The sequence below is a fragment of the Entelurus aequoreus genome, linkage group LG07, assembly GCF_033978785.1.
Source record: "Entelurus aequoreus isolate RoL-2023_Sb linkage group LG07, RoL_Eaeq_v1.1, whole genome shotgun sequence".
Classification (NCBI taxonomy): Eukaryota; Metazoa; Chordata; class Actinopteri; order Syngnathiformes; family Syngnathidae; genus Entelurus; species Entelurus aequoreus.
In genome coordinates, this window is record NC_084737.1 from 21,441,573 (window position 1) to 21,454,663 (window position 13,091).

General features: G+C 38.1%; 1 protein-coding gene across 3 annotated transcripts in view; it reads left to right on the forward strand.

The window, feature by feature from the left end:
- The window catches only part of LOC133653504 (microphthalmia-associated transcription factor-like), an 87,650-nt gene that overhangs the window by 50,939 nt on the left and 23,620 nt on the right, over positions 1-13,091 (forward strand). The gene's annotated exons all lie outside the window — the stretch shown is intronic.

Genomic DNA, 13,091 nt, shown 5'->3' on the forward strand with positions numbered 1-13,091 from the left:
AAAAAAAAAAAAGAAGACCAGGAGTGAGTGAAGTGTGCTAGAATGTGTATATGGGGATTATCTTTCCTGAGAGAATTCCTCTTTAATGCATGCTGTGCTTCCAGCCATTTGGATTTAGCCATCTTTAATCCTATTTGCTCAGCTACATTCACATCTTTTCATAGCTTTGATTCCCTGGCAGTGCGAGGGCCAGGAGACTCTTAAGGTATTTTTGTACAAGTGGAGGCTGTTGTGTTTGAGGGCGCACTTTAACACCGCTCTTTGGTAAGTTTCCCTTTTGCCCTGTTGTCGTGCAAATATCAATAGAAATCGATTTGCTTCATTTCAATTCATGTTACGATTGTATTCTTTTCTGGCGTGAAGTGTGGCTGTTTAATATTGAAACTTAATTGCTAAGTGCTCAAATATAACACACAGAAAATTACTTTTGCCGAATTACATTTTGTATTTCTTTGTGTGTTTAGCACATTTTTATTAATCACTGCAGAACAAGACCGGATTTTTTTTTTTTTTTTTAAGACAAAGTGGAAAAAGTAAGGTCTTGCGCTCCTTTTATATTACTAATTATTATCAATTTATATTGAATATGTATGAAATGTGTATAAATAGATAGTGTTAAAATAATAAATACTCTTATCAAATACACTTTTACCATCTTGGCACATTGTTTTGGCGGCATGAAGAGGAACAAATTATTAACATATCGCTGGTTAAAAAAAAAAAGAGTATATTGTTGAATTGAATACGGAATATAGATAATGTTGTATAATTTATAAAGGTGCACACATCAAAGTTGTATAATCCCACATTGGGGGTGTTGCAAAGGGCCAATACACTGGCAGCTATTGAGTAATCTTTGTTGAACTAAATCCATCCAGAGCACATTGAGAGATTTCATGGTTGCTTGCTCAGCCACACTTTCATCACCCTTGGATGTGTGTGGCATAGGCTAGCTATGGCGCTCCGATACAGTACAGTATATGGGCCGCAAACACTGGTCCTCTCACGCAGCATCGGCATAATCTGCAGCACTTTGAGCGCTTTATGGCGCCCCCTTCTCAAACTCTCACCTTGTGTACAATACACCGAGTTGAAGTTACTTTTCTGCCTTGGCAAGAGCTTACAGACATTCTTCACTGACTGAAGTCGTCAAACGAAAAGGCCATTTCAGCTTGGCGCTGTTGAGCTGGGTTAACCTACTCCCCTTGTCTGTGGCTAGATTAGCAGAGAGCGCGCAAAGATCAGGGGTACCAGGCAGAGCTGTTGGACCTCAAAAGTGCAAACATTAAGCTCAGATGAGTTTATCTAAAGACTGATTGGACCCTTAATTAACCAAGTGACCTCTAACCTCCCGGGGTATAAGCAAGGGATCAGTTTAGGGATCAAGACAAAGGAGAGCACTGCCTTGCCACACACCGAACACTAATTCAGTGAAGAATGCTCATAATTAGCCCACGCCACTTTCATTCCACCGCATATAAGAGAAGAAAAAAAAGTATGTCTTTGAAATTGTTGTAGGATAACTTCCTAAAAGGGTTAATGGTGATTTCTAGACTTTTTTTTCTCTATGGGATTTATGATACCACAAAAAGAACAAAGTACTTTTGGTACTCCTGTACATTTTCTCGTGGATTACAAAATCACTAACTCGTGACCCATATGGCTCAGAAAGTAGGCAAAAAAGACACATATAAAGCAGCAAAAATGTTATAAGACTGAACGCTGTAATAATTACTCTTGACCCCTTAAAGCAATACTGTATATAATACAAATAACAGTTATGGTGTTACTTTATTTAGAACATGCATACAATTACAATTTTAAAAAAAATAATAATAATTTTTAAAAAAAAGATAACCCAATAAGAATCATGATGACTATACACAGACCTGTAATAAGAAAAGTATTATCTTCGTCAGTGCTATTAATTGTCTACTTTATAGACGATTAATAGCAATAACAAAGATAATACTTTTCTTAAGGTCCCCAAACTACGGCCTGCGGGCCGGATCTGGCCCCCCACCATCCAAAATCCAGCCCACGGAAAGTCCCAAATTAAAAAAATGAAAAATAAAACATTTGTTTGTATTTTTTATTTTTTTAAGTCCGTCCTTTCTAATCCACTTTCTACCGCTGAGTTCAAACCCTGGCCGAGTCATACCAAAGACTATAAAAATGGGACCCATTACCTCCCTGCTTGGCACTCAGCATCAAGGGTTGGAATTGAGGGTTAAATCACCAAAAATGATTCCCGGGCGCGGCCACCGCTGCTGCCCACTGCTCCCCACTGCTCCCCTCACCTCCCAGGGGGTGATCAAGGGTGATGGGTCAAATTCAGAGTATAATTTTGCCACAGCTAGTGTGTGTGTGACAATCATTGGTACTTTATCTTTAATGATGTTATAAAAGGGTATTTATAAAAATAATCCAAGTAAACTGCTATATTAGTTTTTGTTCCAGAAGGTCAGACAAAGACTGAATGGTACCAAAACAAATTTTCCCCTAAGAAATAATGTAAAACCAATTAATCCGTTTAAAAAACATGTATATATATTAGCACAAAACATTTAATAGAGCATAATTATAAGTGTAGGTGCATGAAACAATGTGAAATATGGATGAATAAACATTAAACATTAGTTTTACCCTTTGGAAGATTCTTGTTGGAGAAGAAGGCAATAAGTTTAATAATTTGTCTCATCTTTTGTTATCAAAGCGTTGGCACTTTCTTTGTCCCCATGGATGCTTATTTTGTAGCTGTACTGGATGTAAGAAAAACACATAGAATTGTAGTGTAACTGTGTTAGTTAGCACAGAACTACATAGCCAACCAGTGATGGGGTCATAAAGGGGCGATGGAGCTGAGGGAAAACTTCCGGGTTGGGGAGTTGAGAGCAGGTCAATACAGGCATGTTTTGTAATAAAGATATATTACAAACACAGTTGAACTACACAGTGTATTAATAACACAACAGGACAGAGTGACAAAATGTGGGAGGCTTTGTTTGGACACTCTAGTCTGCGGAGTGATAAGCAGGAAAACAGACTTTTGGTGAAATGTTTGGCAACACGATGACTGGGTTGCGCTATAAAGACGGTCTGCAATACAAAGTATACAAATTTGACCGACAATAGAGCTTTTAATACTGTTGTTGTATTGTGATGATTCATGTTGACACATTGTAGCTGTGTCCGACAAATCTGACAGCGACAAGCAAACAAAGACGGCCTCAAAGCATTGTAGCGTCCTCACTAGCAGCTAATGTCATTCCACAGTGCAAAGCCTTAAGTCAGCAATCTACATTAAATTTACATATACTAAAAAGATTTTAAGTAGCATCACTGGAGGACGAGGAATAGCTAAACACACTACACCACACTACATGCAATAGGAGGATATGCTAACCGCTAAGCTCGGGCTCTTAAAAGTATACAGAGATGAGCGGCTCGATGCAAATATCAACAGTAACGATACCAAGTATATGGCTGATACTACTGGGGTTTACAAACTAGTCCCTAGACACAAGATGACTTTAAGAGCAAAAATCTAATGTTTTAAATCAGAGCCAATAATAAGAAATAAAGTAATATTTAATTGAAATTATTACACCGCCACCTTGTTTTTTTTTAGAAATTATAAATGTGATAAAATATTAATTTTTCAATGATCTTGAAAATTCCAAGTATCAGTATAATCTATACTGCCCCTGTACTTGGTATTGGATCGATAACCACATTTTGTATTATCGGCCAAAACTAATGTAGTCTATCCAAACAACAGCTTAATACATTTTAACAGAAGTGTTACAACAGAAAGCAGGGCTCGAATTTAACTGCGGCAATCGCGGCATTTGCCGCGACCGCCCTTGTGATTTGCAGTAATGCCCTTAAAATTGACCAACAGACCGCTCTTGACTTTTTACTTATTAATGGACTATGGATGTAACAGTAAACAGTATAATGATAGACAGCGGTAACATTCCAGACGGTTAGTAACACCGTTTAATTTTTAAATTACCGAAAAGCCGTCACATATTAATGCATTTTCGGCAACTGCTGACTTCCTGAATACTGAAGCACCGCGAGTCTGCGCATGCGCACTAGAGCCGTTTGGCTCGGGAAACATGGCGGTGACTCCATGAACTTTGTTTTTGAAAATGTTCCCTCCGAGCTAACAAAGCCGATCGCTTCATTTCTCTTCATTTCAATTGCTTCTACTTCCGTGGAGTAACATTGTGAGATTAAGAGCGCAAGGAGAACAATATTTGATGTTGCAGTTTAATTTTGAACGTGCAGCTGGCGTCCTTCCGTCAGCTGCTGGGACTGAGAGTTACCATGCTGCAGGTGATGTGTCGTTAACATTGTCACAACTTGTTTATAAAGTCTTTACTTTGTTTACCGTGATGTTCCCTCCTCCTTTATTTAACTGCTAACTTTGTTAGTGTTCCAATAACATCAATACTAGCTCAAATGTTTTGTCATCTCATCGAATTGAACGCAGGCTGAGTTGTCAGTGAGGCACAAAGATTGTGTGTTAGATGTGAGAGGTGTCACTCCTCTTTATTTTTGTTGGCCAAACTGTTGCACTGAAGTACATGGTTGTTGTTGAAGAACAAAGCTTGTTTATTTGACTTTATCTTCACTAGCCTAACTGCTTTGTGTTTTATATTGATATCAAAAAGTAAACACCAGGTTATTTTTTACATTACTTGTGTTTTTTTCATTCCACAAAGTAATTACTTTAATAACCATTCATGTGACACATCATTTTGTTAATGTTTTATGGTATATAGTTAATTCCTATACAACATATTTCTGCTCAAACTCTCAATGGATCTGTCCTGATACATTATGTACATGTACACACATTAGTACATGTAAATGTATGTATATGTACACACATTTATACATGTACATGTACATAACTTAAAAACTACCTTTCTCTATGAAAATGTAAATCTTGAGATAAAGGCATCATGTAATAAAAAATCTGACATGCTGATACTATTAATGAACAAAAACATAAATATTTGTCTTTAAATATCTGTAGATCCAGAATCTAGAGCATTTTTATGAGATATCACAAATTACATGATGTTCACACCCCAACACTGTTGACTTAATATAGTGAATAGTCATGATTAACAATCATGATTTCAATATTGATAACAATTATCTTAATTATTATTTTGTCCATAATCGTGCAGTCCTATGTATAAGACTTGACCTCATATATTAACACTATTTGTATCTATATGGACAAAAAGTGCAGTTACGTCTTATATCCATAAGGTGCAGATTTTTCTCATTTAAAGTACCAGTGATTGTACACACTAGGTGTGGTGAAATTTGTCCTCTGCATTTGACCCATCCCCTTGTTCACCCCCTGGGAGGTGAGGGGAGCAGTGGGCAGCAGTGGTGCCGCGCCCGTGAATCATTTATGGTGATTTAACCCCCTATTCCAACCCTTGATGCTGAGTGCCAAGCAGGGAGGTAATGGGTCCCATTTTTATAGTCTTTGGTATGACTAGGCCGGGGTTTGAACTCACAACCTACCGATCTCAGGGCGGACACTCTAACCACTAGGCCACTTTTATTTGTATTTATTAATATTATTATTATTTTCTGCCATATTACTTTGTTCATAAAGCTTGTGTTGCTTTCATATGCACATTCAACTTTCTACTTGAGGTACACTACCGTTCAAAAGTTTGGGGTCACATTAAAATGTCCTTATTTTTCAAGGAAAAGCACTGTACTTTTCAATGAAGATAACTTTAAACTAGTCTTAACTTTAAAGAAATACACGCTATACATTGCTAATGTGGTAAATGACTATTCTAGCTGCAAATGTCTGGTTTTTGGTGCAATATCTACATAGGTGTATAGAGACCCATTTCCAGCAACTATCACTCCAGTGTTCTAATGGTACAATGTGTTTGCTCATTGGCTCAGAAGGCTAATTGATGATTAGAAAACCCTTGTGCAATCATGTTCACACATCTGAAAACAGTTTAGCTTGTTACAGAAGCTACAAAACTTACCTTCCTTTGAACAGATTGAGTTTCTGGAGCATCACATTTGTGGGGTCAATTAAACGCTCAAAATGGCCAGAAAAAGAGAACTTTCATCTGAAACTCGACAGTCTATTCTTGTTCTTAGAAATGAAGGCTATTCCACAAAATTGTTTGGTTGACCCCAAACTTTTGAACGGTAGTGTACATATATACATTTTGAATGTGTTTGTGTTTAAAAAAAAATAATTTTTGAGCTTATTTAAAATTACCATGATAATAATAACCGTGATAATTTTGGTCACAATAACCATGATAAGAAATGTTCATCCTCGAAAGAAAATAATGTTTGCCTTGGTGCCCTAACATATTAGCCCTCCTTTAAGGCAACACTTGCCTTGACCTTAAAAAGTTCAAATTCGAGGCCTGAGAAAGTAACCAGATATTAACAGTAAATTAGCAAGAAAATTAATAATAGTTTTGAGGAAATAATACAGCCAGAAGTGACGCAATTTGTTACTGCATATATCAGCAGCTAAATTAGCAGCCATTGTAACCCCTTCTGAAATGGTTCTTTTATCATTTACATGCAATATATCATGATATATATCGTCATTACAGGAGGCTGCAATATAGATTCAGTGTTTCCCATAAACTGCCAAGATACCTGTGGCGGTGGGGGTGTGGCTATGGGCGTGGTCACCATGACATCATTGAGTAATTTGCATAATTTACTACAATGATATGATTTTCTCTAAAAAGGCTCAAAAAATGTATACTTACTAATTAATAATAACAGTTTTGTTTTAAACGTCCATCCATCCATCCATCCATCCATTTTACATTATGAATACACAAAAGAGAACTACTACAGTATCAAATTAGTATTAGTATCTGAAGCACCGTCTCCACGTGTGTTTATTGACAACAGGGTTATAACCTGGACACGTTAGCTCGTCGGTATGGTAACAGGTGATTGTTACTGCGTGCGTCTGCCCCGGCCCCAGAGTCAAACAGCGGTTAATGAAGCAGTGTCAGGCTGCTCACCGTCAGTGAAACGCTCGCTGAAATCGTGGATTAACGTTAAATATATGACGAGCCGCGAGCGATGCAGCTATAACCTATCTCACCCGGTAGAGCACTCGCTGCGGCGACCCAGTTCGATCCCACTTGACAGTCGCTCTGCTCTGCGTCAATTCCCCTCTCACCCTCTCTCCCCCCTCCCCCGTCTCTCTCCAGCTGTCCTTTCAAAATAAATGCATTCAAATCCCGAAAATAAAAATTAAGAAAATCCGAGTCGTGGCGGACGTAATTCTTTCGTGGCGGGCCGCCACAAATAAATTAATGTGTGGGAAACACTGCGATTTTTGGCCATATTGCCTAACCCTAATGGTAACTGAGGCGGTATACGAATATGTATGTAAAACTCCATCCATCTAGGGCTGGGCGATATGGCCTTTTATTAATATCTCGATATTTTTAGGCCATGTCACGATACACGATATATATCTCGATATTTTGCCTTAGCCTTGAATGAACACTTGATGCATATAATTACAGCAGTGTAATGATTTTATGTGTCTACATTAAAACATTATTGTTCATACTTCATTAATATATGCTTATTTTAAACTTTCATGCAGAGAGGGTAATCACAAATAAGTCAATTTACCAATACTGTATTTATTAAACAGTTATTAAGCAGTGGCACAAACACTCATGTCATTTCCAAAATAGAAAGTGCAAGATTGTCGGAGACATTTTAAAACAAGCTATTAGTGCACTTTTGTGCATGATGTCACTAAGATGACTTATCAAAACAACACTAAATTAAAATGCACTTTTTGTACAGAATGCCACTACATTAGTTTAAAACAAATAAAGTGCACTTTTGTGCATGATGTCACACAAGATATTTCAACTTGTGCCAAATAAAAAAGAGCTGCATAATAGGAAATCAAATAGTATATGTCATTCGCTATGTGATAGGTTCCTGCGGACGTTATCTCCTTCTGTTGTTGACTATTTTTTAATACGGTGTTGATCTGGAAATAGTTGCTTCGGCATTTTGTTGGTGTGGCACCGAACGGAGATGTTGACATGCGGAGTTTCAAGCACTCTTCATTCTCTAGCGGGTGACTTTTCAAGTGATTCTACATTAGCAGTGATGCTACGCTTTTGCCGCATAAATGTTGAACATCTTCCCGCTTGAAGCCAAACCACCGCCAGACGATGGACCCTGTGCTGTTTTTCTTGGGAATTAATTCTTCCTTTATTTGTTACCAGATTCGTACCTTCTCTCTCTCGTATTACCACCTGCACCGCACCGTTAGCATCACAGCTAACGTTACCATGTCGCTACCTGTCTGCTCCGCGGGAGCATGTGACGTTGCACACATGACGTATGTAAGAAGGTGCGCTTGTTTTAAGTCTCTGTGAGAAGGAGAGACAAGAAATAGTGGGAAACGCATGCAGTGTAATGCCCGCAGCTAAAAGCAACTGCATGAGAATGTATACTCGAATATCACAATGTAGTCAATTTCTATATCGCACAGAGACAAACCCGCGATATATCGAGTATATCGATATATCGCCCAGCCCTACATCCATCCATCTATTTTCTACCGCATGCTACCTGTGGTCTCAAATGTAATAAACATAAATCTGAGTGTTTAAGAAGCCTTTGCAGTGATGGTGATGGAAGGTTGCCAATATAACTGTGACGTAGTTGATCTCTAAACATCACAGTTTTTCTTATAAGTTCCACAGAGCACGTTTAGCCGTCACACAAAGTGCTTCATTCTTCTTGTGCGAATGGGTCATTCGTGTTCAAGTATCCTGTAGGAACATCATAAAATGCCTAAAAGCATGCAAGTCAAAAAATAATCACACGGCCCCCCTCCACACTACAGCAGTGTGCTTTGTACATATTTCTGTTAAATACTTCTGACTCTAAATGTCTTGTGTTGCTAATGCCCTTGGGGCTGTTGATGGCTCCAAAACCATCTGAAAGACAACAAGCCTTCTTGTTTGCTGTGGTTGCAGATGTAGTCTGTTAGTTGTGTGTGTTGGGATAACATTAAGTGACAGTGCTGCTGCTTTAATCTTTGTCATCCTTTCCAACAGGGAGATTCACATTTTACTGTAAAGCAATGAATCAATTCCCATCCCTGAGTTTTGATAGTCAGAATTTAATTCAACTTCAGTCATCAAACACAACAGTGTATATTGACAAGACTGTGCATTCCAGTTTGAGGCATTTATCCCCCAAGGGCCTCCAGTAAAGTTTAGCCAGTGAGATTATTTAAGTATGTGTGATAAATAAAGAAATTATTGAGGACGAAAACAAGCTTGAAAACTTCAAATCTTGATTTTTCACATAGAGCTATGACCAATAGAAATTTAGAGCGAACATATTAGATCTCTTAGATTGCTTTGACAATGTGCTTTTTGTGGCAATACAGCTGAAAGAGATTTACTTAAATCATGTTAAAAAAACACATTTGGATGTGACAGGAAGTATTTGCTTTAAAAAAAAACAACAACAACAATGATATTCTTTATTTTGATCACTAATTAAACCAGAAATGCACATTTAACCAAACACAGTGAAGTAATTGTGTGGTGTAGCACAGAGGAGGATTTAGACACTGTTCTTTTGAACGTTGGGAACATGAACCTGCGGCGTGACATGTAGTCAATGTCCTTTGGCAGAGATTTTGTGAAGAAACATTCATTCACTGTCATGACACCCTTCAGTTCAGTTAAAAATTTGTGAGACAAACAGTTGTGTCTCAAATTCCCAAAATCACAAGAGTGCTCCAAGTTTATAGAGGAACTTGGACCACTGTAAGCACAATGGCAGATCCTTGCTAGCAAACATAGAACACTAGGGTCCACTCCTGTGATTTACATAACCGAGGCGTTTTTCAAGGCACCCCTTTAAGTCCTCTCCTTTTTGGCAGTTACCATTTTTTGAAATGTGATTTATGTAACTAAGGTGTTTCTGTACCTTGTTTACTTCAGATGCAGTCTGTAGTCATTTGTTCAACGTCTTTAGTTATACTAGTGGTGGTCCTCAAGGTTCTATTTTAGGTTCTCTCTTTTTTTTTTTATCATTTGGGCTATTCAACTGGTTCATTTAAAAAAAAAAAAACTTGTGAGAAACTCACGTTTTTGCATCAGATTCTTAAAAACAAAGAGTGCGTCACAGAGATGATCTTTGACTTCCTTTTTTGTAGAAGGTCCTTCAAAACAGCACATCGACCAACATCAAATGTCTACTGTAGAGGACGCTGGTTCTCAGGATTATACACAATACGACTAATAGTGAAAGGAAAAGTTCCCCCCCGGTCCTTAGCTTTCTGGAAATTTGGCCCCCCAAATCATTCAGTTGAATATCCCTGCTTTAGAGCAGTGGTCCCCAACCACCGGTCCGTGGATCGATTGGTACCGGGCCGCACAAGAAATTAAAAAAATAAAATTATTAAATCAACATAAAAAACAAAAGATACACTTACAATTAGTGCACCAACCCAAAAAACCTCCCTCCCCCATTTACACTCATTCACACTCATTCAGCATACCTGTACAATGTGAAGGTGGTGGTGGTGGGGGTTTTTTTAGGTTTTTTTTTTGTTCAAAACTAACCTAGAAACTAAAAATCAATTAATTTAGCCTTAATGGGGGAAAAAAAATTGAATTTGACAAGCCACTTCACACAATGAAAATTTGGTTTATTTAGTTTGTTTTGCTCTGTGATGGTAACCTAGGATTACCTACTCATGTTGTTAACACAGCTATGTTGCTTTTCATAGTTGTGCAGACTTAAATGATAAGCCAATGTTTTTTCTAGACACAATATCATAACAGACAAATTATGTTCTTGTTCATTACATGCATATTTATTGACTTTTGCAGATTCTGACCTTGTCATCATGCATTGAGCAATGCACTGTTGAATTGTGTTTTACACAGCATCGTAGTAAATTAAACAGCCGCAATACACCTCCATTACCATTCTGTGTCAAATGTGCGAGGAGACAAGGACAGCTTTGCTCTTTGCTTGCTGGCAGCAATGGTCCTCACAAAGCTGTAAAGCTGATGTCTCTGTGAAAGCTGTGCGGTTAAACACCACAACTGTGATCACATTTACGTAGTAAAAAGTGGGGGTCACAATGTCATTACAATTGTTGCAAAAGCTGTCCGTATGTTATTTTGCCGTTACTGATGTTTGTACATGTCACAAAATATCAAATGTAAATTTGAATTGTTTTAAACACCGGGACTCAAAGGCGGCCAGTACAATTCTAACCTAACAACTATACACACAAAAATACATGTTATCAATTGAGTGTTCAAGTTTCCAATATTCCAACAGTCACTTAACACTCACACTGTTCCAGCTCTGTGGAAGAAGTCAATTATAACTCCAGTGCCTAAAAAGCCCGGTGTCACAGTAAACAACGACTTTCGTCCCGTAGCTCTCACTTCGATTGTTATGAAATGTTTTGAAAAATTTGTTGTGTCACTGCTCATGAAGGATGTCAAGCCAAAGTTAGATGTGTACCAGTTTGCGTACAAGCAGGAATGCAGTACTGATGATGCAATCCTTTGCACCTTGCACTTTATCTCCAAGCACCTTGAGAACACAAAAGCTTATGCTAGAATTTTATTTGTTGATTTTAGCTCAGCTTTTAATACAGTGCAAATTCACATACTCTTGGAGAAGCTCAAAGACATGGGTGTAAACTCCACCTTGATCAAATGGTTCCACTCTTTTTTAACAAACAGAACACAGCAAGTGAAGGTCAACAGAACACTGTCAGACACCAAACACTGCAACACAGGCGTCCCACAGGGTTGTGTTGTATCACCAACACTGTTTACATTGTACACCAATGATTGTAGGACTGTGCACCCTAACAATTATATGGTGAAATTTGCGGACGATACCGTGCTCCTAAGCCTTCTACACAAGGATACGGACCCCTCTGTGTACCAAGACGAGATAGACCTATTTATTAGGTGGTGTGATACCAACTATCTTATTTTAAATGTGACCAAGACACAGGAAATGGTTTTGGATCCGAGGAAAGTGACTGACCATAAGCCAGTGGTCATCAAAAATCAGGAAATCACCCAGGTATCCTCATATAAATATTTAGGGATTCATATTGATAATCTTCTCTGCTGGAAGACACATATTGACAAACTGTGCAATAGACTGCAACAGAGGCTATATTTTTTGCGAAGATTAAGATTGTACGGCGTAAGCACCCACATCATGATGATTTTCTACCGTGCCATTGTAGAGAGCATCATTAGATACGGGATCACCTCATGGTTTGGCAACCTAACCATTAAGCTAAAAAGCAAACTGGCCGGCATGCATAAAACGGCAATGAAAATCGTAGGGAGGAAAGAATATGAGCCTATACAGAGCATCTATGAGCAGGCAGTTAGGAAAAAAGCTAAGAAAATTATTTCCAACTCACAACACCCACTCTTCCCTGAATATAGAACCCTGCCATCAGGGAGAAGACTCCGGGTCCCACTATGCAAATCGAACCGCCTTAAATTATCATTTGTCCCAGCCTCCATTAAGCTGACCAACAAGGTGCAATAGAATGTTAATACATAGGTTAGCACTTTTTTAGCACATAGCACTTTAGAACTAAGCACTTTAGCACAAAGCACTTTATCTATGAGCTCTAGTGCAATGTACACTGGCACTTTATCTTTATCTCCATACTGTAGATTTTATGCCTACATCAAAGTGCCATCTATGTCTATCAAGCTCCATGTTCTGATGTTTAAATGTTAGTTGTCTGGTTGTAGTTGTGTCTGCGCTTGTGTTTTTGTTCTGTTGTTTTTGTGTATGTTAAGAAAGCAATGATGCACTGTGCCCAAGACAAATTTCCCCGCGGGGACAATAAAGTTGAACCTTGAACCTTGACCTTTACAAAATATGTTATGTTTTTTATCAATTGAATACCACCTGAATGGTCAATGTTCATACCGTTTTTTTTTTTTTTAATGTACCTTCCTATCTCAAATGTATTGCATTGGATTAAT